General features: G+C 43.0%; 1 protein-coding gene across 3 annotated transcripts in view; it reads left to right on the forward strand.

Annotated features, from left to right (window-relative positions):
* The window catches only part of MAP3K20 (mitogen-activated protein kinase kinase kinase 20), a 1,515,864-nt gene that overhangs the window by 1,228,470 nt on the left and 260,841 nt on the right, over nucleotides 1–26,553 (forward strand). The window lies entirely within an intron of this gene.

The following is a 26,553-nucleotide window of genomic DNA, read 5'->3' on the forward strand; positions in this document are numbered from 1 at the left end:
AACGTATCACTGTGTTAATAAATAATAATTAAAACGCTATATGTTTCCATGTCCCTGAATCTTCTTTTAGTCAGTTTCCCATTTAAGCGTTACAATTGGCTTGGAGCAACGAGACAATGGTAAACTGACAACTATTAATGTCAGGAGAAATCAAACAGAACCCTCATTGTGACAGAAAGTAATTGTTTTCATTCAATGACAAAGAGAAGATCCTAGATACTGAAAATGCACATCCCATTTATAGTCAATCAATTAAACTACTTTGGCCTAAGGTACGCAATGTGTTAAAGAAGGGAATCCAAAAAAGAGGATTTAGGTACATGGAAACATATGAAGTTTGAATTATTATTTATTAACACTCTCTGACATTTGACAGCCCTGAAGAAGAGCCAATAGCTCCAAACATGTGTCAGGTTTGGACAATTGAATACTGTGATAAAATAAACATATTAACACTATTACACTTGAGTAAGTCGTGTAAGGTTAGCTCTGATGAACCACCCAAGCACCGTTTGAAAATGGTTAAATATTTCAAAGGAAAGGCGAATCATAGCTCTACATACATTTCAGCTTTCATTGGGTTATGCAGAGATTTCAAGCAGTCATTCCTAATCGGATTTCCCACTATATAAACAAATGTAGGTCATTGTAGCCTTTTGAAAGACATTGGGTGTTATCAGTGTTGATGTCACTTGTTTCCATAAATGAGGCACACTGTGGGTGCTGCTGGATGAGCCTTGACGAAGGCAAGCCTATCAGTGCCCAGCAGCACCATGGTTGCGCTATGGATATTTACTGTGGTTTATCCACCCTACCGCCTATTCTGTTATTTTTCTGAGATCATTGCACTTTGACTAGTGTCTCTGCAATCTAATATGTTGTACTCATGTCAAAGCATGCTTTCTACATATTTACTTAATTTGATTTCTCACTGCCTGATATGCTATTTGTCATGCAAATCTGACTAAATGCTTAAACACTACTAAGTGCAGTATTTCACTTACTTTTCCCTCTGAATACGTTGTTGTTAACAAACTCCACCTCTGATGTTTCAGAGGTTGGGTTGCTGTTGTCTATAAATCTAGCTCAAAACTTAACATCACAGAAACGGGTGATGTTCATTATTTTGCAGCACTACTAGTCCACTGCCAACATTCTCATTCAATCAGCATTTTCATTTTGGCTAGTACAGTTGCTTATCAGAACAGTCTCTGATTGAACAGATTTATTATTTTATTTTGAAGTTTTGAATGGTGCACTTCCTGCGGTGAAGCCTAAGGACACCTGGCAAGATGGGTCAAGAAAATAACGAGAGATAGTGGAATGATTGGGCGAAGAGCAAGGTCTACAATAGAATTGGTCAAAATTGGACAAGTCTAAAATAAATTGTGGATGGAGTTCCAAAGAAAATCTCCTTGGACTGAAAATCTTCTACATCCCATTTAAGACGATTTGAAATTGGCAGGATCTCACAAGTTCTAATCAATCAATCAATTTTATTTTGGATTTCTCCATTGATAAAAGTTAACAAGACATTAAAACATGTATTGGAAACCTATTTAACAATCATCTAAAATCAATACATTTGAAACTCTCTGAAACCCAATGCACTCTCCATTTATAACCAGAAAAAGTACTACACTTATCATTGATTAAAATTACCAATTCTTATCAAAAGTTCAACAAAATTACATAAAAAGCATTCTTCGTCACAATTCATAATGCAGCTTTGCATGTCCTTTTTCCGTTAGCTTTAAAACACAGTGATAAAAATCTTCTTCATAGTTCTAAAAATTGTGGACATATCAACAAAAAGTGGACCATGTCTTCCTCGCAATGCATTGTACATTTGCATCTCACATCCACATATTTCCATTTAGCTTGTTGTCTAGGAGATTTAACCTAACAAGTAATACCCATCTTCTCCAGATTGGGGAGGCTACCTTCACAATCTCTCCTGTGTTACTCTATTTTCCAAATACAGTGTAAGAGAAGGAAGATTTCCCATTTCTTGTTTTTCTGTCTCGTTTCCCCATTGGTACGCTTTTCTCCATATAACCTTTCCCAGCATATTTTTTGTCATTGGCTGTGGTGCCTAACAATCATTTTCGACAGACGATTGTCTACACAATTTTAGAACTCCTTGGTGCGATCTCTATTTTGACTGCTCTATTATCATTTCAGATATGGCTATATCTACATTTTTATAAACTGAAGGCCACTGCTTATTCTTTACACAGTAGTTTGCATTTCTTATCTGGTGTCTAAGTTAATAGTTGGAATCCCCAGCTCTTGTCTTAATGCACTTGTTGGTCCCCCTGGGAGTAAATCTGTAATCTGCCTAAGGAACCGATTCTGAGTGATGTCAAGCTTGCGGCAGTCTCAATAGTCTGAAACCTTGCTACCATAGATAACCATAGTTTTCACTTTTACTGAATAAACCTGCAAACATTTATCTAGTCTTCTAGCACCATATAGGTAATAGAATCTCATGGTCCCTTTGAGGCTACTCCCCATTTTTCTACTATATTCTTTATATGTGCTGACCACTCAACATTAAAGATAAATATTCAGCACAAATAGGATTAGTCTCTCACGATTTCTAGAGTGGAATTCTTTATTCGCCACTTGCATGTTTCACCTTTTTCCCAAACACTATGATCTTAGATTTGACCTTATTTATTTTTAGCGTGTGTCTAAACAAATACTCCTCTGCATAATTTAATTCTTGCTGGAGCTCTGCCAGTATTAAAACCAAGATCACAGCGTCGTCAGCATACATTAAAATACTGAGTGGCACTGACATCAATTTGGGGGGGCAAAATTTCCTACCTGCAGCATAGGGATCAAAATCAGATAGATACAGAATACACAAAAGGGAGCATAAGGGGCATCCCTGTTAACTCCTTCCTTTATTGGAAAAGTTTCTGTGCATGTGCATTTCCTTCCTATTCAAACAGACGCTACTGTGTCATATTCAGAAGTGTTTTCTAAATCTAAAAAGGATGCATATAAAAGGCCCTCTCTAACTTTACAATACTTCTCTCTTAGAGTGTGAAGAGTAAAACAATGATTGATCATACTATATCCTGCTCTAAACCCTGCTTGATTATCAGTGAGCAACTGTTTTTCCCGAGTCGAGTTCTCTATTCTCATATACAATAATTTTGCAAATAATGTATAAGAGGCATCCAATAGTCATATTGGTCTGTAACATTGGGGATCTCTGTTATTGCCCTTTGTAAATATCGGTATAATCACACTATGTCTCCATGATTTGGGCTAGCTGCCTGATAAACATATAGCTTTAAAAACGTTTTTACAAATCGGTGCCCACCGGTCAGTCAAATAAATAAACAGGTCTTGGTAAAGTTTGTCTGGACCTGATGCTTTCCCCAGTTTAAAACTCTTAATTAACTCTCTCTAATTTCCCCTTCTGTGAATCTTATCTCACTTCTCTGATAAGGGATCACACTACTGGTCAGAGCTGCACAATCGCCCTTAAACAAACACCTATAAGGGTCTACCCATTTATGCAGATATATCGAATTCTGATCATTCTCTCCCAGGTTCTTGCAGCCCTTTGCCACTAATGCCCAAAACAACTTGGAGTTTTTTGTTGCCAGTGCTTCTTACAATAGATCCCATTGCTTTTTGATATACTCAATCTTTTTCTGTCTGAGACGTGCCTTTGGCCTGGTGCTTCTGTCCTGCATTCATTTTGGTATTTTCAACAAGCAAATTTAAATCACTCTTGCTTCTCTTCCATTGGTCATCGAACCGTGGAGCATTCGTCTTGTTATTGACCAGGAGACGGTTTACCATAGCCTTGCATTTAATTATCTTTAGGAAGTTTTCCTGTAACTCCTCAGAGCAATACATTCTTTGTTATTCACCCCACTATTCAACACCTTTCGGGGTCCATGATTTATAATTTCATGCTTTGAGATTTCTTTTGTTTCTGCTTGGGTTAACCTGTGATTATAACTGTCATTTTCTAGACTAGGTTTTTGGGTACAGGTGTTCGTATATCTGGGCCATGATATTATGAGCTCCAAAGGAAAATTATCACTCTCATTCCTCTGTGCCACCTCAAATTTTGTTATTGATCTATAGAGGTAACTATCAATCAACACATCATCGATCAAAGAGTGATTTGCTCCTTTTTTTAAAGTGCGTTTGGATGGTACATCACCATTGTGCCTACCATTTAATTCCACCAATGCATGTTTAGTCATAGAAATATCCAGAAGGTAACCCCTGCTATCAGCGTGGCATTTGCTCCCGTTCATCTTGGAATTGCACTGATCTCCTCCAATTCTCTATTATCATTCTTTCCCTTGAGATGTGGGCCTAATTTAACATTAAAATTGCCTATCATTATCAACCCCGGCGATACCTTCTTCTATGACAAGGAGCCCAAGATGTCTTTTTGTCCCTGTAGGAACTTTCATCCATTTTGCGGGGGGTTATATATATTTACAATGAACAATTGTTCTCCTGACTTCTCCTCTAAATGCTAAATGGTTTGAAGTATTATTTTTCTACCATCCAAGGCACATGTTTGCCTATTAAAATGGCCAACCCACCCTTTCTACGACCCCTCTTACTTTCCTCAGCGTGTATTGTGTAGGTGGAATAACCTGGTAAGGTTATCCCCTCCTTCAGCCATGTTTCCTGGAGGTTAATGATATCAAACTTATGCACATACTCTAGCCAATCTTCATCCCATTCCTTGTTGGTAAACCCTGCTATGTTCCAACATTAAATTTAAGGAGCCAACTGATTTAGCCAAGTTATGTCTTTTTTTTTGCCCCCTTTCTTTAATTTGGGCTAAAGCTGCAGTGGTTTCTGGAAGCAAACACTTTTGTACACCTTATCTTGAACTTTCTTTGATAGCTTTGTCTTGGTTACAGACCTACTTATGTTTAACTCACCTTTTGAAGTTCCCCTAATCACACTGCCAGCAGGTTCTTTCATTGGTAATAAATCGGGGTTAAAGGCATCCTCTTCTTCATTTCCTTTAATAGTTATATCTGGAACCACATTTGTAACCCAGGCATCATGCATATGGCATATCTTTGCTTTAACATCTAGGTAGAATATAATCCATCTTTGTTCTAGAGCTTCCCTACATAAAATTAGACATTAGCGTAAATCTGGGTTAGTAAAACTGAATCTGACATTCTATCTGCTGCAATACATACAATCAGGGAAAATTCTTGTACAAGTAAGATTCTTAAAAGGAAACATCCGACACCTCCATTACCTCCCAGATTGCAGCGATCAGACACCTTTTGTAGGAGTCTGTATTTCCATGTGTTTTCCATCTGAGCGTGAAAATCAGATTTAGCAACCTCCAATCTGCTAATGGATCTACCTGCTCAGTACTAGACTTGAGTACTACACAGGCGGTGTGGTGTTTATTATATCTGGTTCTACCTCAACCACAGCTTTATCTTTTCTCATTATAGACCGTCTTGTCACACTTTCTGAATTAGGTTTGTCGTTTGTATTTGTTCCATTTGAGTACTCTCACTATTTTTGTTTAGAGGGGCTTTTAGGCTATTTGCATCAGTTGTTGTTGTTTCTTCTTTCTTTGTTCTTGCTTCCTTTGCAAAGTGGTCCGCTTTGTTATTGTCTCTGAGTCTGTAGAAGGATTTATGAGTAGGGAATAATCATCCTCCAAGTCTATTATTTTTTCAATCCTTTCATTCTTGGCCTGCTTATACTTCTTAAATCTCACATGAAACTCGCTAGCTACGTGTCCCATTTTCATCTCGTCGGGTGCAGGCACACCGCCGTTGAACCAAGTTTTTATCCCCATAGCGTTAGACGAGTGCTTGATCAAGGACACCAGTTTTTCTATTGTTCCTACTGACATAACGAGGCAAATATCCGAGGTGTCCCTTTTCCTCTTTGAGATTTCTTAAATCAGTCTTTATCTCTTCCAACATTCTCTCTATATGTGTCAGTCTCTTTTTCACTTTTACATATGAATTCTGTCTTGGGGCTGGGTTGGAATGCACCTCCTTTAGCTTGTTGGTACTGGGATCTTCTATAATTGAGTCTCCCATTACATAGTTACCTGACACCCCAAATGAGGCTGCCTCGCCTATAATCGGATGCAGGGCTACCACCTTTGCCACCTCTGCCACCTCATCCATAGGGTCAACAGAAATTGAGGAAATCTCAGGGGTCGGGGTAAAGTTATAGTTTCTTTGTTTCTGCCATTAGTTGTTTTCAAACACGTCAGACTCATCCGCTTCTTTACCCCTGGAGAGTACATTCAATAGTATCTCTCCATCTCTTTCTGACTGAGATGTAAGGTCCTTCTGGCCTGTGTCTTCCTCATCATTTTCCTCTTCTTGGAGCTCTTCTTCTATTACTTCCACTGATGTTGCCTTGTTCACCTCTAAACTCGATAGTTCACTTCTCTATCCTGTGCAGGTTTCCTCGTAAAGGCGGTTTATTAAGCGTTCCAAAGCCCTTAGGATTGATCTGTCAGAGCGACCCTCTTTCCAGAGAGACACACTTGTTAAACTCTCTCTTCTGATTACCCCAGAGTTGAGCTCTTGTATCCCTTTTCCCTGCCCCTCCACACTGAGCAGCTCATCTGTTGCTGCCTCTTTCTGAGGATGGATGGTTTCAACTTGCACCTCTGTTTGCACCTCTGGGATCATTTCACACTGCATTGCCATTTGACTATTCATTCCCGTGGGATCTTTCGATTTACTGTCGCTGTGTGGGGTGAACTCTAAAGAACATACCAGACTCGCCAAACTTGTCAAACTTGCCAGCAGAGCAACATTTGACAGAGTAACCATTCGTCCAATTTCTGACACGGCAGCGTTCTCAATTGGTCTTGGCGATGTTCTTTTACTCGCTGTCTGGTTTAGGTCTGCACTTGACAATGCCCATTTAATCATAGCCTGATTTTAGGGGTTTCCCCATTTTCCACTGAATCGGAAGCGGATCTTTCTGCCCAGGTCTTACTTCCTTTTTGCACTTGGGGGCTGGTAGCATCAGGTCTATCCCTTATCTCTTGTCCCCTTGTCTCCTGTCTCTGCTTTGGACTTTCTTATTGGGGCGAATACACAACTCAATATTTCTGGGGCCCCACAGTATCAGTACTTACATTGATTTATGAGGTAGCTTTAGCTTTAGCTCTTAGCTCTTTAGTTCCTTTGACTCGTTGGATGTGTGTGCCCCCGATATATCTCTATTTCCCTCTTGTGATCAGTACTTTGGCTCGACTGTTGCTACCTACTACTTGCTGCAAAAGTCGCAGCTGCTTTCTGTGCTGTAAACTATGAGGCTGCTCCACTACTCTGATCGAAAGCTCGGTAGCAGCCCCCTACAGGCCTCTAAAGCCCCCTGCAGCCTTTGGCAACGACTTGGCAGCTTTGTGCGAGCAAATAGGGGGCTAGAGGGTAGGTGAGGAGAAGACCTTACGTGTCAAGCCGCACTGCAATTAGTGAAAAAAAAGAGTTAAAGAAAAGAAAATCACTCAAAACAGCCGCTTCCGACACTGATCAGTCAACCAAGTGTCAAGTGTAATTTCTGCGAACCCCACTTAAAGGAAGACCCAGCAGTTATTAGTAGGCATTGAGGTCGGGAAGGGGCTGGTTATCACGTTATCAAGTTATCCAGGATAAGGATAAACAGTGTTAAATCACTGAGCCATCTCCCAAAAATAGGGCTTTGCCTGTTGCTGCTGCAGCTCTTACCACTCTTGCTGCTCTTACTGCACTTGAATAACAAAGGGGGGTCTCCAACCACATATCAATTTGTTGACACTATTATCCTATTTGTATGTCTACTGCATTGTACGTATTCAAACTTCAAAAGTAAGCTAAGTATCCCATAGTGGAATAATTTGCTTGTGGTTTTAATCCATGCACATATCTTGAGGCAACAATTTTACGCTCAACAAAGCTGTTTTATTCGGCAAATGATGCCCAGACAATGGGCAAACATCTATGGTATTCATGCTTCATCAAATGAAAACAGTACACATGGCATAGTCATTAATACAGTACTAGGACAAACAACCAACGTCTGCATCAATGATGTGTTAGTACTGCTTGAGTGGTCAATATTACATCATATTTAAACCATTTTATGAGAAATAAAAGCAAGAAATTGACAATGTTTACACATAGAGGATACAGTGGTGTGCAAGGGGCACACAGTAATTATACACATATTTCCTTAAAGTTATTCAAGGCAGAAACATGCTTCAGAACTGATTAATTATCAGCTAGCTTTTAGGCTGGGACTTGCTATGGTAACCAGCTGAGGGATGGGTTTAGCTATTCCCAAAGAGGACCAAGAGGACCCTTACTGCACTTGCCGCTCACTGCACCCGTGAAGAAACTCTTCACCTACCACATTATTTCTAGCTTCAGGAGTGGCAGGCAGACAGTGCTTTAAGGCAGTTATGACGATGGCACTGCACAAGTTCCTCAGTCTCAGCCTCAGCAGTTTTCAGCAGTCTCGGGCGATTTACCATCTATGATTCATGGTTCACAACACAGACCAGCAACCTGCAGATCCTTTCGGCAGAAACAAGCTTTATCTCCTGGAGGCTAGAGGAAAGCACCTAGTGAGTCAACATCAAGCCGCACTTTGCACGCCACAGCCGCTTCCAACATTCTTAATTGGAACAAGGGTGTCTGGATTATTTTTAAAAAGAGATCTGGTTGGATAGGTCATCAGGAGACATTCCATTGATTGCTTTGGTATTAACACCTGGACCTTAAATGTTTATCATTATCTCACTGGCCGCGAGTGAAGTGATTGAAGGGATGGGTGAATGTCAGCTTGCTGGGAGGTGTCAGCAATGTGCCTGGTCACTGAGTTCCGAATAATATGCATCTTGTTCAAGAGTTTGGAGTTTGAGCCTTCAAGAATGATGCTGCAACATTCCAATCTGGACTTTCTTGCCTTGTGAAAGTGGGGATGTGAGATGTGGGGATGTGAGAGGAATGGTTTTCTGTAGCACAGTAGATTTAATGGGTAGTAGCCACTAGAGAGTGTGGACTAGTCACTAGAGTGGGTGGAGTTAATATGAGTCACAAAGGATACTGAGGGATCCAGTATCACAATGGCTTTTGTGGAACTGAACACGTGTGGTTCCAGATGGTGGGATTTTGACATGTAGAGTGCAGGTTGATTTTGGGGATGGAAGGAAAGTATCAGAAATTATTCTCTATTATCTAAATCTAATTTGAAACCTGACTATAGCAACAACCTATATTTTGAAACTATCAAAACGGTGCTCATCATCAAAGTAAAACAGTAGGACTGTACACAAAACATACTTGCGATTGAAACACTGAGAAATACACAAGAATATATCATCACTACTTATGAATTTGGTGAGCCCAAAATATATCTTTTGAAATCTCCTTCGTATGTTTCTAGGCACACATCTTTGCTATTACTCCTTAATGTTCTTCCATGCTTGACTGCTTCAGGGTAAAGAGCAGGGGTACAAACGAACCTGCCATGTATGCATGCAAACAGATGTCTTGAGAACTAGTAGACATTAATTGAAAGCGTGTGGAAAACAAAATGATCTTTACAATAAAAACGAAATGATTTGTATAATCTGCATATAGGTAGTTTTGTGTACAATAATGAATCCGATAATTTAATTTTGGGATTTGTTGCTTAAAATTTAACTTAAAGAATCAAATATGAAACTAAGCAAATGAAACCTTTATGAAATATTTTAAGGAAGTTAATATAAATTGGGTGTATGAAATCTAGTGAATAATGATTTTTTGTTTTATATGAATTGATGTGATTTTTATAATAGCTGTTTAAGATGAATTGATTCATGAATGTTTATATTCTGTTGTAAATGGGTGTGTAAAGTTTGCATTAATTATGTCAGAATAAAATATAATTTTTAAAAAGCTAGGTAGTTCTTTAGATATATATGCTAAAAGAAGCCTGCAGAACACTGCAAACTGGGTTTGTTTGTTTGTTTGTTTGTTTGTTTAATATTTATTATGTGCACCAGGCCCAAAGGTATCAGGGCGCAGGCAAAAGTAAGAAGTCATAGAGCTTAGTACACATGTCACATTGGTTACATTGGATACAAAGTATAAGACGAACATCAAATCTAGGACCCATTAGCTAAAGGTACCTACAGAAACAGAGGTTGCGACTATACAGTGGTAAAGAATATATAGACAATCTATATACAGGAAAATGTACAGTTATTTACAGATATGGTCATTTTATACAGGTTCACTTATCATCATTCTCTAGGAGCCATGTGATCAGATTTTTCCTAAATTTGGTAAAAGTTTGGTCCATTCTAAGTGTGGTTGGTAGTGAGTTCCACAGTTGGGCTGCTTTGACTGGGAAGCTGGTGCCCCAATGGTGGATAGTTTAAAGCGAGGCACTTGAAGGCAGTTGGAACTCGCTAGTCTTGTGGGTCTAGTTGAATTTTTTCTATTAAATATCGTGGTGCTTTATTGTTTAGACATTTGTGGATAAGGGATCCTGATTTAAGTCTGATTTTCTCTTGGGTGGATAGCCCCTTGTACTTCCTTCTTTTTTCAGAGATATGTTCTCTTTTAGAGATACTGAGTGCCGCTCTAAGGGCATTATTTTGGAGTGTCTGTATTTTGTTAATAATACGTTTAGTCGTTCTGATATATAGGGCGTTGCAGTGATCTAGTTTGGATAGAATGAGGGCTCTGGCTAAGATCATGCAGCTGTTGGATGAGAGGGATTGTTTGCCAGCTCTGATTAGTTTGCATGTGTAAACTGTAGAGAAGGCTAGGGTGTTTACCTGTTTGGTGAATGTTAAGGTAGCGTCTAAGTAAAATCCTAAAGTTTTTACTTATTTGGCAACCTTAATGAGGTTCCCATCGATAATGAAGGAGTAGTATTCCTTGCCAAGTCTGGTGAGCAGAGATGCGGTTCCCAGGATAAGCAGCTCTGTTTTGGCATCGTTCAGAAAGAGGCCATGAGTGGCCGTCCATGCCTGAATGATGCTGTAGATTCCATTCACCAATGCTAGAACCTTGCTATAGTCTCCTGTGAGTGGTAGGAGGATCTGGTTATCGTCTGCATAATTGGTGTAGGTGATACCCAGATGGTCCAAATCATCAAACAGGGGCTGGTGAAAATATTATACAGTGTTAGAGAAATGCACGAACCCTGGGGCGACCCCGCAGGTGATAGGGATGGGGTCCGCAGCAGATGGCAAGAAAACCCTTATGGTTCGGTTGCTGAGGAACGATTGTATCCACGCTATTGCCTTGCTAGAGAAATGGGAAGCTGAATCCAAGTGGCTACATAAGACATTGTGATCCACTAAGTCAAAAGCCGCCGACAAGTCGAGTAGGAGGAGTAGTGCAGGTTTTCCATTATCTCTTAGTTTGTCTATTTGGGCCTTGAGGTCAATGAGTGCTGTTTCAGTGCCATGTAATGGTTGGAAACCAGATTGACAGGAGCCTAATAGTTGATTGAGTTCTAAGAAGTTCTGAATTTGAATATATGCAACCTTATCTAAGATTTTCAGCAGGAATGGCACAGTGGTGATAGTCCTGTAGTTGGTCGGTATAGAAGGGTCTAGTGTTTGCTTCTTGAGGAGTGGGAGTACCCAAGATTCCTTCAGGTTACTAGGTATTGTGCCAGATGTGAAGGAGGCATTGATGAGTTTGGTAATGAACGGTGCTAGATCCCTACCAGCGTCCTTGATCAGTTGTGCTGGCCATTGGTCACCCTTACAATTAGAAGGTTTAAGGCCTAGTATAACTTTCTCAACCTCTATAATAGAGACTTTGGAGAAGTGGAATTGGGTGATAGGTTCAATTTTGGGTGTTGCTAGTGTTGCTCTTTTGTTGGCTGGAGTGGTAGAGTCTAGTGATGCTTTCTTTAAAGCTATTTTGTTTTGAAGGTTCAAAACATTGTTAGGTAGCGCATGCTGAATATCCGAGCACCAAGTTTTGTCTTTGACACAATTGTCTTGGGAAATGATGGGATTTTCTAATTCTTTTAAGATAGTAAAGAGCTCCTTCATACTGCAGTTTGATTGTGTGATTCTATTGTTGTAGGTTTCTTGTTTGGCCAGGAGGATATCCTTCTTGTATTGGGATGAAATATTGATTAGCTTTAGTTTATTTTCTGCAGTGGGATGAAGTTTCCAGGCAATTTCACATTTTTTTTTGGCTAGTCTTAGGTTTTTTAAGTGAGGGGTAAACCAGTTGTTGAGGTGGCTTTTAGGTTTACTATTTTAGCGGGGTAATATTATCCAAATATTTGATCATTATATACTTCGACTAGGCGGCTAGGATCCATATTGTCAGGTAAGGAGTTTGTCTGCTGTGCTATTCTTCTTATTTCTAGTAAGTGTAGGGAGGGCATGAGGTGGCTGTGGATTAGGTCTTTTACTGGCTAGTGTAAAATATATCAGGTAGTGATCCGTCCAAATTTGGGGTGAGATGGAGGAGGTAGAGATCTTACCATTATAATCTGCAACCCAGTCAAGAGCGCTCCCTTTATTGTGAGTTGGTACGTTCACTCTTTGGGTGAAACCGAGTTATGTCAAGGTAATGGCCGCTGCAGTGGCATGTTGGTCATTAGTGTCATTAAAGCCTAAGTTAAGGTCTCCTAGCAGTAAAGTTTGGCAGGTCTCCTTTACGTTTTCTGAAAGAATCGTGGACATGTCTTCAATAAAGGTATTGATGGGGCCAGGAGGTCTATATATGAGGTGGATGTTTAGTGTTTGAGAGTTAGCTGTAGGTATTTTAATTGACATAGCTTCGCAAGATTGCAAATTATGCAAGGATGATATTCTCATGTCTAGATTCATTTTGGCAATAATAGCTAGTCCACCACCCGTCATGATCTCTGCTTCCAAAAGGTCAGGGTTTTCCCAACTCCCTTGGAAGCAGATCCATAACCCAGGTTCCGAGTGCCAACCAGTCCCAATTGGGACCTTTTGGACCCAGTCCTGGCGCCAGTGGCACCAGGCTCATAAATATGCCCAGTCCCAGCGCTGGAAACGCCGGGCTCATAATGCTTGGGTGGACTTACCTTCAGCAGACCATGCTGCTTACTTGCCTGCCAGTTGAGCCTCTGATCCTCTTCTGTTTGGAACTACTTTTCCTGTTGGGTGGGGCTGGAGCCACTCCCTAGATTCAGAACACTGGAACTCTTCTGGAAGGCAGGAACTCTTTTCTTACCAGGAACTCTTTTCTTACTTAGGCGTGGCTGTGGAAGGAGACACCTAAGCACTACAGGAGGCTATTTAAACCACACCCGGTGGATGAATCTTGCTTTGCGTTATTCTGCAACCTCTGCAGCAGAACGCTCATCGTGTCTTCTGCATCCGGTCCTGGGCCTAAGGAAAAAGGCTTACCATCCTGAATCCAGTCTTCAGCAACACCTATAAAGACAAGAAAGAACAGGTTAGCATTCCGGCATCTGAAAGGCAAAGGCTTACCATCCTGAATCCAGTCTTCAGCAACACCTATAAAGACAAGAAAGAACAGGTTAGCATTCCGGCATCTGAAAGGCAAAGGCTTACCTACTTTTCGTACGCTCCGGAGGCCTTCGGCGCTGCATCCCGCATCTGAAAGACAAAACAAGGTGCGTTTAAAGACATTGGGGAACTTTAATACTCACGTGCCATTACTCCTTTCCACATCTAATCCAGTGGGTATTCCGGCACCCTGCAGCCGCTCCGAACTCGTACCTGCAAAATAAAAAGACAGTTAGAGCGCATAGTAAAGCAGGCAACAAGCGCTTACTTACGTGCTTCCAGGCGCTTCTATTCATCACACGGGCTCCATCTTCAACTCACTTCAGCCCGTCATCCGCCATCGCCGGAACCCTGCAAAACAAGAGACATCATTACTAAAGACTTTAAAGACATTTGAATGACTCGAAACCTACCGTTCGTGCAGTAAACGACGGACAGCAGTCCTCTGAAGTCAAGAGGCCTGCGCTACCTATCCAGTGAAGAAACTGGTTACAGCACCCTGCCCCGAGGCAGATGGAGAGCTCGGCATTCACTTACCTAAGGTGAGAGCGTTAACCTTTGGGGGTCTACAGGAGAGGAGAAGAGGAAAGAGATAGGGACACCCCAATAACCCCAGTTCATTAACCCCATATTTTCTATCTGCAGACATCTTACTCTACACGTCAGGCATACAGTGCACAGAGGTCCAGCCCAAAGAGCCAACCGGGTGCTACACATCACCTTTGAAGATACGGTAGTCGCCCAGTCAAGACCGGCGCCTCTGCGAGAATCAGGTGAGCGTTACAGAACGCAAAGCCTACCGCAAAACTCTCGCCCAGGCGCTATGGAAACCTCGGATACTGACCCCCTAGCCCGGTTACTTGGGGAACTAAGGGCAGAAGTGCATGCAGCTCGTCAGGAAACGAATGCTCTAAGAAGGGAACTCATTATTTCCAAGGAGAGAACAGACAATCTTGCTAGACAAGTGCTACAGTCACAAGCCGGACAGACCCCGTTACCCGCATCAGGGGCAAATCTTCCTTCAACATCCTCTATGAATCCAGTGCAGATCAACCTACCTGGGAATGTACCTCTGGCTCCGCCCGAACGATTTTCTGGTGACCCAAAGAGGTTTGCAGTATTTATCAATCGGTGCCGGTTGCACTTCTTATGCCGGCCAGCAGCCTTTCCAACTGATCAAGCAAAAGTAGCTTTTGTACTTTCGTGCCTTAGTGGCAATGCGGCAGACTGGTCGATCCCTCTAGTTAATCAAGATGATCCGGTTCTCCATGATTTTCAAGCCTTTCAGCTTAGTATGGAAAAACTGTTCGCAAGACATTCACAGGGGCAGGCCTTGGACAATGAGCTTCTTTCGTTGCGACAGGGTAATCAAGACCTTTTGGCTTATATTGCATCTTTCAATAGACTAATAGTGGAAACTCAATGGCCTGAGGACAAAAGGATTACGCTGTTTTATAGAGGTCTACGTGGAGAGCTCAAAGACGTTTTAGCCCAAGTAGTGAATCCCCCACAAGACTGTTCGGATTATATAGACTTGGTCGTTCAAATAGATCACAGGCTGCAGAACAGGAAGGCCGATCGTTCCAAGTTTGATGCTCGAGTATTTTCCAAACCGCCAACTCCTTCCAAAGGAGTAGACTCCGGGGAACCCATGCAAATAGGGGGTCTGAAAGGTCCTCTAACACAAAGGGAGCGGGAAAGGAGGAAACAGTTGCAATTATGCCTATATTGCGGAAACTCAGGGCACTTTCTTCGAGACTGTCCGGTGAAACCTGCCAAGAAGGCAGTAGGAGCTGCAGTTACCAAAGTTACAAACTCTGAGCAGGGAAACGACCTCGCCCGACAAGAATAGAGGTCCTCTTGCCGAGCGTGAAAACCAGTTCCGTGACCTCGCATTTCGTGATACCTATGGTCCTCATTAGCCCTGATAATCCGGATCGATTACATGCAATTGAAGCTTACGTCGACAGCGGTGCCATCGGCAATTATGTGGATCATGAAATGGTTTTGAGGATGAATCTAACTCTTTGTCCCAAGGCTGTAAAGGACGTCATTACTACGGTGGATGGTACGGAGATAGCCTCCGGGCCAGTAACGCATACCACTCAAGAGGTGACGCTAGTAAGTCAAGATGGACACCATGAGAAGATCGTGTTCGATGTGATCAAGGCCCCTCAGTTTCAGATTATTCTAGGAATACCTTGGTTAGAGAAACACAATCCTCTGATCGATTGGCGAGCAAGAACGGTCCAGTTTCCAGAATGTGTCTCTACTTGTCACCCTCCACCTGGTGTTGCACTGGCCGCAATTTCTTCAGAGACTCCCCAGTTACCTCCCGAATACCTAGAATACCAAGATGTTTTTCCGGAAGGATCAGGCTAACTCTCTACCTCCTCATAGGTCTTATGACTGCCAGATAGACCTGATACCTGGATCTACTCCTCCTTGTAGTAGAATTTATGCCCTCACCGAGCCTGAGAACCTTCACCTTCGACAATACCTGGATCAATACCTGGCAAATGGGTTTATTCGTCCTTCCAAGTCCCCTGCTTCTTCAGCTTTGTTCTTCGTTCCAAAAAAGGAAGGAGACCTTAGAACTTGTATCGATTATCGCTCCCTGAACCAGATCACCGTTAAGAATAGATATCCGTTACCTTTGATCCCTGAACTCCTGGACCAAGTCAGAAAAGCATGCATATATACAAAGCTGGATCTTAGAGGAGCTTACCACTTGGTACGAGTAAAAGAGGGCGATGAATGGAAGACGGCCTTCCGCACCAAGTATGGGCTATTTGAATATCAGGTCATGCCCTTCGGACTTTGCAATGCCCCGGCCGCCTTTCAATATTTTATGAACGATGTCCTCAGAGAGCTCATAGATGTATGTGTTGTTGTTTACATTGACGACATCCTCGTTTATTCTTCATCGGAATCTGAACATCGGAAACACGTGAAAATGGTCCTCGAAAGATTGCGTCAACACAAACTTTTCGCTAAGTTGGAAAAATGTGTTTTCAACGTGACTGAAGTTGAATTCTTGGGATTCATATTATCACCTGGCGGAGTGCGTATGGATTCAAAGAAGGTCGATGCAGTTCTCAAATGGCCATCACCATCCTCCGTAAAAGGTGTGCAAAGCATGTTAGGCTTCGCTAACTTTTACCGCAGGTTTATCCCCGAATTCTCTCGAATAGTCCAGCCCATCACTGCCTTGTTAAAGAAAAACAAACGTTTTGAATGGTCTACCGAGGCGGAACAAGCTTTCCAGGATTTGAAGACTAAATTTATCTCTGCACCAATCTTAAAACACCCTCGCCCCGAACTCCCCTACATCGTGGAAACTGATGCTTCAAACCTTGCCATGGGGGCAGTTCTATCACAAAAGGACCCGGTAACCAATCAGTTACATCCCGTGGCATTTTGGTCCCGCAAATTCTCGCCTCCTGAAATCAATTACACGATTACTGACAAGGAACTTCTGGCTATCAAGTCTGCCTTTAAGGCTTGGCGGCATTATCTGCTGGAGGCCCGACACACCGTTACTGTGATTACGGATCACCGAAACCTGCAATATTTGAAGACCGCAAAAGCCCAATCCTCTAGACAACTCCGTTGGGCATTATTCTTTGCCGAGTTTGACTTCATAATTACCTATCGACCTGGTACAAAGAACGGTAAAGCCGATGCCCTTTCTCGGATGGGAGTGGAAGAACACTTGGTCAACCCTAAACCTGTACCAATCATTCCCGAACAAAGAATTCTGGGTGTAATCGCCACAGAATCCATAGAGGAAGTTAAGGATAAAGCCAGGCAACTTGTAACTCCAGCAGACATACAGAATTGGCATCTGCAGGGAAAGGACTTTGCAGTAAAGGACAACTTATTGTATTTCCAAGAACGATTATACCTACCCAGCACAGATTTACAGAAAAAAGTAATCTCTTGTTATCACGACTCTTTAATGGAAGGTCATCCCGGTATAGCCAAGACCTCAGAAAAGATCAAGCGCTACTTCTGGTGGCCGTCTTGGAAAAAAGATATCAGAGACTTTATAATGTCCTGTGGAGTATGCGCCCAAAACAAGAGTCAAAAGGAAAGACCAGCAGGCCTCTTACGCCCTATTGACATCCCACCTCGCCCTTGGCATACGCTTTCTATGGACTTCATCACCGATCTACCTCCATGCTCCGGATACAATACGATTCTAGTAATCGTGGACTTATTCTCCAAGATGGCGCATTTCATTCCGCTCAAAGGCTTGCCAACAGCAGCAACTCTGGCCCGAGAATTTCTCGAAAACATCGTCCGACTGCACGGTTTTCCTTCGGTTCTAATTTCGGATCGAGGTAGTCAATTTATTTCTCATTTTTGGCGAAGTTGCTGTCGGTCGGCTCAAATTGATGTGAGACTATCGACCAGTCACCACCCTCAGACCGACGGACAAACCGAGAGGACCAATCAAACTCTGGAACAGTATTTACGCTGCATGCTGCAACAAACTGAAAAAACTTGGAAAGATATCCTTTGGATAGCCGAGTATGCCTACAATAACTCTGTCCATTCGGGAACTGGGAAAACCCCGTTTTTTCTTTTGTACGGCAGTCACCCTCGAACCTCGGAGTTGGATCCCCTCCAAGATCTTGAAACACCAGCAGTAGACTACCTGCATTCTACAATCACCCAAGCCTTTAAGGAAGCCGTTTATCACCTTCAAAGGGCTAAAGAACAATACAAGAAAGGAGCAGATCAACATCGGAAGGAAGCCCCTCACTATCAAGTAGGGGATCAAGTCTGGTTATCCACCAAATATCTATCTCTAAAAGGGCCACGCACATTCAACCCAAGATACCTTGGTCCCTATTCCATCACTACCATAGTAAACCCAGTAGCGGTCAAGTTGGACTTGCCCCCGCACATGAAGATACATCCGGTCTTCCACGTCTCTCTATTAAAACCCGTGCAACCTCAAACCCGACTAACCAAATCTCCAAAACCTATCCTAGTAGATGGAGAACTCGAGTTTGAAGTCAAAAGCATTCTGGACTCCAAGATCTCCAAATCTAAACTATTCTACCTAATTGACTGGAAAGGCTACGGCCCCCAAGAGAGATCCTGGGAACCTGCTGAATATGTCCACGCTCCTCGCCTAATCAAAAGATTTCAACGAACATTTCCTGACAAGCCAAAACCCCCGGAGAAGCCCGGTTTGGGAGGGGCCTTGAGGGGGGGTACTGTCATGATCTCTGCTTCCAAAAGGTCAGGGTTTTCCCAACTCCCTTGGAAGCAGATCCATAACCCAGGTTCCGAGTGCCAACCAGTCCCAATTGGGACCTTTTGGACCCAGTCCTGGCGCCAGTGGCACCAGGCTCATAAATATGCCCAGTCCCAGCGCTGGAAACGCCGGGCTCATAATGCTTGGGTGGACTTACCTTCAGCAGACCATGCTGCTTACTTGCCTGCCAGTTGAGCCTCTGATCCTCTTCTGTTTGGAACTACTTTTCCTGTTGGGTGGGGCTGGAGCCACTCCCTAGATTCAGAACACTGGAACTCTTCTGGAAGGCAGGAACTCTTTTCTTACCAGGAACTCTTTTCTTACTTAGGCGTGGCTGTGGAAGGAGACACCTAAGCACTACAGGAGGCTATTTAAACTACACCCGGTGGATGAATCTTGCTTTGCGTTATTCTGCAACCTCTGCAGCAGAACGCTCATCGTGTCTTCTGCATCCGGTCCTGGGCCTAAGGAAAAAGGCTTACCATCCTGAATCCAGTCTTCAGCAACACCTATAAAGACAAGAAAGAACAGGTTAGCATTCCGGCATCTGAAAGGCAAAGGCTTACCATCCTGAATCCAGTCTTCAGCAACACCTATAAAGACAAGAAAGAACAGGTTAGCATTCCGGCATCTGAAAGGCAAAGGCTTACCTACTCTTCGTACGCTCCGGAGGCCTTCGGCGCTGCATCCCGCATCTGAAAGACAAAACAAGGTGCGTTTAAGGACATTGGGGAACTTTAATACTCACGTGCCATTACTCCTTTCCACATCTAATCCAGTGGGTATTCCGGCACCCTTCAGCCGCTCCGAACTCGTACCTGCAAAATAAAAAGACAGTTAGAGCGCATAGTAAAGCAGGCAACAAGCGCTTACTTACGTGCTTCCAGGCGCTTCTATTCATCACACGGGCTCCATCTTCAACTCACTTCAGCCCGTCATCCGCCATCGCCGGAACCCTGCAAAACAAGAGACATCATTACTAAAGACTTTAAAGACATTTGAATGACTCGAAACTTACCGTTCGTGCAGTAAACGACGGACAGCAGTCCTCTGAAGTCAAGAGGCCTGCGCTACCTATCCAGTGAAGAAACTGGTTACAGCACCCTGCCCCGAGGCAGATGGAGAGCTCGGCATTCACTTACCTAAGGTGAGAGCGTTAACCTTTGGGGGTCTACAGGAGAGGAGAAGAGGAAAGAGATAGGGACACCCCAATAACCCCAGTTCATTAACCCCATATTTTCTATCTGCAGACATCTTACTCTACACGTCAGGCATACAGTGCACAGAGGTCCAGCCCAAAGAGCCAACCGGGTGCTACATATCACCTTTGAAGATACGGTAGTCGCCCAGTCAAGACCGGCGCCTCTGCGAGAATCAGGTGAGCGTTACACCACCTCGAGCTTCACCTCTGTCCACTCTGAGAATAGTGTAGTCGGGCGGTACAGCTATGGTCAGTACAGGGCCTGCTGCCTCGTGAAGCCAGGATTCTGTGACCGCTTTGACGTTGTAGTCTTCAGTTAGAATGACTTTGGCTGTTTCTGTGGCATGAGCGACTAATGATCTTGTGTTAATTAGTGCTCCTTTGAGATTTGGTGTGGGCTTACCTAGAGGAGGGGGGATGGTGCTGTCCGGAGATGCTGGGCAGGTGTAAATCTTCATTCTTTTAGTGTAGGACTTGTTATTGCAGATATTGGTATTAAGGCTAGACTTTAATGCATGTTTAGGAGATACTTTATTTAAGAAGTTAGAGTTAGCTTCATAACTGATGAGTGGATCAAATATTCTGGGTACTCGTGCCTGCAGTCTGGAGTTTCTAAACACAATGTTACATGGGGTCGTAAGGGACGGTAGGTTGGACTTGTGCATGGGTAATTTAAAAGGTAAGGTGAGGTTGTCTAGAGTATCTGCTATCCCCGTTGGTGAAGACATTGTGTAGAGTACCATTAGCGTAGTTAGGACACCCAGGTAGACTAGAATGGAAAGTCTAGGGTACATATTGTGTTAATTTAATGTACAGTGTACGAATAAGATAGGTAAACAGCATAATCTTAGCTTTGCATAGAGTGCAGCTAGATACTATAGGGTAGCTGGCGGAATTCGCTAATGGAGTAGTATTTTACTGTTCAGCAGTAGGTAGAATTGTCCTAAGCAATTTGGTAGGATGTATGCTACAATCTTAGTATAAGGGCACGTTCAATATGCAGTAGGAGTAAATGGAAGGCATGAAATACAGTTGCCTAGATTCAAAAGATAGCAAATGGACAAAATCTATATGCAGTAGGGCCAATTGGAGGGCACGAAATGCAATTGCCTAGATTCAAAAGATGCCAAATTGACAAAATCTATGGGCAGTAGGGCCAATTGTAGGGCACAAAAATACAGTTGTCTAGATTTAAAGGTTAGTAGGTAGGCAAAATCTGTATGCAATAGGCTATTACCAGTAGGCAAATTAGGCGCACATGTAAACAGAAGTCTAGATTTGTAGATTAGGAAATACGGCATATTCCGAATATAGTGTGCATAGAAGGTAAGTATCAGACACAATTACCAGCCTGATGAGGCAGACATAATGGCAATGTGGGCATAATGAGGGGGAGCAGTAATAATATACATATGGTGAACATTGCCGTACAATGCAGGTTGAATTTAAATGCCGGATAGGAGGGGGTAAAGGATAGATTGGTGGGGCACTCCACAGATGGCGAGAATAGCAGAAACAGCAACCCACCTGGCACACTTCAGAGAATGTCTAGGAGAGGAATAATACAAATTAAATTAGAGTTAGATTGGCAGCATGACACACTGTTGTGAGGCAGTACGGAAGTATTTGGCGAGTAATGAATGCAGCTGAAAGGTCATGGACAACAAGTAGTACACAACCATTTGAATCAAGGTTTTGGTAGTGCTTGTGTTCTTTGTCACCATGACCATTTCATTAAGTGATTTGCACGAAAGCCAGACTGCATAAGGTTTAAAACAAGATTTGTCTGAAGGTGAGATTGGAGGTGATGCGTTGCAACTAATTTCCCAAAGAAAGGAAGAGCAATGACAGGTTGGTAATTATCTAGGATTTGGGGTTCAAGTCAGTTTCTTAAGTCTCTATGTAATCCAATCTAGTTTGAGTTGCCCAGGAAAAATAGCTTGAGAGAAGCAGACATTGCAGAAGTGAGAGATAGTTGGCGTGTCAGATGGCTGAATTCTTTGAAGAAGTGCAGAGAACAGCAGTCTTATTACGAGGATGAGGGTTTGTTAAATGGGTTGTAGGAAGGATAACCTGTGCAGTGGTAGGGAAGAAGGAAAAGGGGCGAGGTGGCAGAGATGTTTATGTTGAATGGCATGATTCAGGGGAACGTTGACAATCATTTTTATTGACTTTAGAGATGAGAATATTTTATATTGATATACACCATTCTGTAGTATGCATGATTCAGTAACTGAGGTACTGTAGGCATTTGGAGTTGGTAGCTATCTCTGTGTTTAAGATTATCAATAAATGTTGATAGGTGAAGCTTCTTCTATAATTTGATTTTAAAGTAGTAAGGAAGTTCGCTTGGGCACTTTTAAGGTTTCTTTGCCCATCGAGGATGTATATGTCCTCTTTTTTTTTTACATTATTTGAACACCAAAATCATCTTAATTTTGATTAAAGCTGCACTCTTTTAGCAGGGCAAACAGTTCTACAGTATCTGTGATTGCAGAGTTGAGGTTGACAAGAAGCTTTGCACAGTTGTTTATCAAGAAGAAGGCTTGTGCTTTTGAACTGAAGGCTTAATTGAAATAAATATATAATCTAGAAGGGAGCAAACAGGTGACGCGTGTTTCATGTTGAAGAGGTGTTTCAAGTCAATTAATAGTTTCTTAAAATGTGCTTGCAGAGCTGGGCTCTTTACCTCAAACGCGGGAAACTGCATAAGGAAAGGGTGGTCTGCCTGCATGGAAGCACTTGCAGCATGCAACAAGGCAGTTTACAAGTTTCTGATATGTGTTCAGCTCTGCCAGCAACACACACCATGCATTTGCATTTCTAAGGTACCCTTTCTACACACTTATATCACCACTACCACTCAGAAGCTCCTTTCAAGAAGCTGTAAAGGAACCATCAAGAGCATAGTCTAGCTGTAACACCATTGTTTTGTTAAGTTAGATGGCAGCTTTTTCAAGCCAAACATAAGATGCCAATACCATGCATTTTATTGCCTTAAAAACGCCACAGTGTGAAACACAGGCCACATGTCAGCACCTTTCCTGATGACATATTTAATTCAGTAAAATCAAAATTTGTCTCAAAACACTATGGGCCTCATTACGAGTATGGAGGTAGCCATGCCCTTACCGGGTTCCAGGTCTGAGCCCCGCGAAAGTGGACTTTCCGGGCCATTCCGAACTTGGAGGGCCCGGTAAATCCCATTCGCGGTACCCGTACCTGGTACTTCCCCATTCCCATTTCAGCCCCGATAGGCTCAATGGGAATGGGCAGGGTGCTAACAACGGGTCCGTTGATAACGGGCCCTTTGTTAGCACCCTCTATTGCTAGCGGGTCCCGTTAAGGACGTCTGGTCAGAGCAGCCGTCCTTACCAGGTCCCGCTGCAGACCTCGGAATAGGGCAGCCCGTAATGAACGATGCCGGTCCCGTACCGGCATCGTTCATTACGGGACCGCCAGGGTCCTAATGAGGCCCTATTGCTCAATTGCCCACTGTGTCTAATATTATAGTAGGGGTTAGCGCAGACGGTAGTGCTGTTTGGAGAATTGCATTTCATCCTCATTTGAAGGGTGATAATGGTTGAGCCATAATAAGCATATTAAGGATATGGACGTCACAGCACAGCTTCCCAATAATGCAAGTGATAAATTCATGGAGAGCTACTGGCCACATATAAAGGTGTTTTAAATCAATATTGGTAAATGTTAATGTTAAAGTTATTTGTACCGTGCACCGTCACCACCGGAGTGGTCCCCAGACGCTCTGGTGGATCTTAAAAGGAGAGTGTGAAGAAAGGGGGGCTATGGTGGGTGAGTAGGGTGTAGTGAGAATAAGAAAGTGAGAGTTGTGATGTCCTGTTGGCAACTTCAGTTTGCACCGTTCACTGAGCTTATGTGGGGTTTTCTGGCTGATGCAAATTCCCATGTGCTGTTGTGTCAGGATATATTTTGTTAGTCCGTTGTTGCACTGTGGTGAAGAGGGTGCGGATTGCTGTGCCGGTGGTTGTGTGAGTTTATGTATGAGAAGTGTATGCAGAAAGTTGAGGTTTAAGAATTGGGTTATCAGGTTATCAGTTTTTTTCCTTCTTACCTCCTTGTCTTGCATATCTTTGCTCAACATGAATTATCCTGTGTGTTTGATGTTGTAGATTGTCCGTCTAGATGGCAGGCCTGTTGAGGAGTGGCAGTTTCCTCGGTGTTACTCCAGAGATATGTGTACCTGGTTTTTGCCGGCGTGTTCACCACTCTGGGGTTGGCGATGTTTAGTTTAGAGGATTCTAGTCCCTCCCTGCCCATTCCGTGTGCAGCCCTTACCTACCTAAGTTTCCTGTGTGGACATGTGTGGTCAGGATGCCCCCCCATGCCTTATGGTTAGGGAAGAAGTTGGGTCATTGTTTTCTCCCTGGAGTCTTGTTTCCCATTGGGTCTATTATTCTTAGTCGTTTCCTCCTGTTTCTGGAGCCAAGAGCCCGGTTTTGAGTAGTTTTCTGAATTCCAGATGAACCCTTTTGTTGCAATTGTTTTTGGCATGTGATTCCAGGTTGTGGCTGCGAGGTTAGATAAAGATGATCCTCTGAATTTTCTTTTATTGTATGATTTTGGTTCTAAGCTAATGTTGTTGCTTGATCTGAGTGGTCTTGTCGGATGGTATATGGTTATTTTCTCATTTAGGAACTCTGCTCCTTGGCCGTGGATTGCTCTGTGTGTTATGTACATTGTTTTGAACTTTATTTGCTGTTTTATTGGGAGCCAGTGTAGCAATTTCAGCGCTGGGGTAATGTGTTCTCTTTGTGGTAGTTTGAGCAGGAGTCTGGCTGCAGCATTTTGCATGCACTGAAGTTGTTTTAGTAGTCGTTCTGGAATGCCTACGTATAGGCTGTTGACCTAGTCTAATCCAGACATGATAAGTGTGATGATGATGAGTGTTTTGTGGGTGAAAGAGAGGAATGGTAGGATCCTTTTTACTGTGTGTAGGAAGAAGAAGTATTTCTTGATTATTGCATTTACTTGTGGCTCAAGTGTTAGTTTGTTGTCCATCAGGACTCCCAGGCCAGGTTCTTCACTATTGTTGATGGAGTCGGTGCTGTTCTCAGTTCCGTCGGGCATGGAATGTAGTGATGGTTTTCTGCGCTTCTGGATATGATCATTATTTCTGTTTTGTCCGGGTTGAGTTTGAGGCTGTTAGTGTTCATCCAGCTGTGGAGTTCTTGTAGGAATTCTTTCAGGGTTATGTTTCCTTCCTGTGTATCTTGTATTTTGTCGGTGATCTGTGTGTCATTAGCATAGTTGTAGCATGTGAGGCTGTGTTTTTTAATGAGCTTGATTAGTGGCATCAGGTATGTGTTGAAGAGCAATCGGGAAAAGGACCATGCTTGTGGAACTCCACAGGTGGATTCCCTTGTTGTGGATTTGAAAGGTTTTATCCATATGGTTTCTGTTCTGTTTGTTATGAAGAATTTAATCCATAGAAGGGCTAGGTCTGTGATTCCTATTCTTCCAATCTCCCGATGGGGATTTCATGGTTGACTGTGTCCAGGAGTATTAGAGTTGTGCTTTTGTCTGCATCCGGATTAGCCTTTAGATCGTCCCACATTGAAAGCAGCACTGTTTCTCTTCCTCTCATCGGTCTGAAGCCTACTTGTGCTTGGTCCAGCAGTTGGTGTTCTTCAATGAATTCTTATGTCATTTTATAGCCGTATGTTACAAGTATTTTTTGCTGGGTAGGGAATATTGGAGATGCATCTGTAATTGGATCGGTCCTCCACGTTTCTTGCTGTGTCCTTGAGGAGCGGCTTGATGTATGCTCATTTGAATGATCGCGGTACTTTCCCTGTTGAAAGTGATTGGTTGAAATGGCTAGTCTCTGCAACAAGCTTCCTAGACAGGGAGCGCCAGAAGGTCTCTGAACCTAAAACCAAGGACAAGGAATATGCCTGCAACACACTCCACAGTTGTAGGCTGTGCGCCATAAAGGATGACACAAGCCGATTGAAGAAGCTGGGAGAAGTGCCTTGACAAGCATCTACTATTTTCTGCCTTAAAGGACATTTTCGAGCCTGTTGAGGTCCTCGATCCAACTGCAATGCTGACCGTTGTCAAGCTGCATTAGCTTAAAGACATCTGAGACATCTCGACCCATGCTTCAGAACCACCGACCGGGACTGAGACAACTATTCTTGACCCTGATATGCCGAATAGGCCAATGGAAAGCCGTTCATCCAGTTTCACTCGCCGGACCGTCTTGCCACCTGATACCCGCAGCTGACTCCCATCTTGAACTTTGTCACAGAAGCCTGCAAGGTGCCGGTAGCCGACTCGACCCTATCGAGCACCAATAACATCGAAAGACAAATGTATATTGTGGTACTGTCAACCTGGTCCTTTCCAGGAGGCACCTAGACAGATTTTAAGACCCATTTCCCCCTTTGTGATGAAGCCAAGAAACCTTAACACACTGTTATGGTTGTTAACCATACTGACTACCCTCCTGTCAGTATCCAGAGTGCACCCCTTTTCCTTTGTTGAAACTGTCTGTCCTCTGCATTTCTTTACATGGTGGGTTGC

Source organism: Ambystoma mexicanum, chromosome 9 (genome assembly GCF_040938575.1).
Source record: "Ambystoma mexicanum isolate Mex_15411 chromosome 9, UKY_AmexF1_1, whole genome shotgun sequence".
NCBI lineage: Eukaryota > Metazoa > Chordata > Amphibia > Caudata > Ambystomatidae > Ambystoma > Ambystoma mexicanum.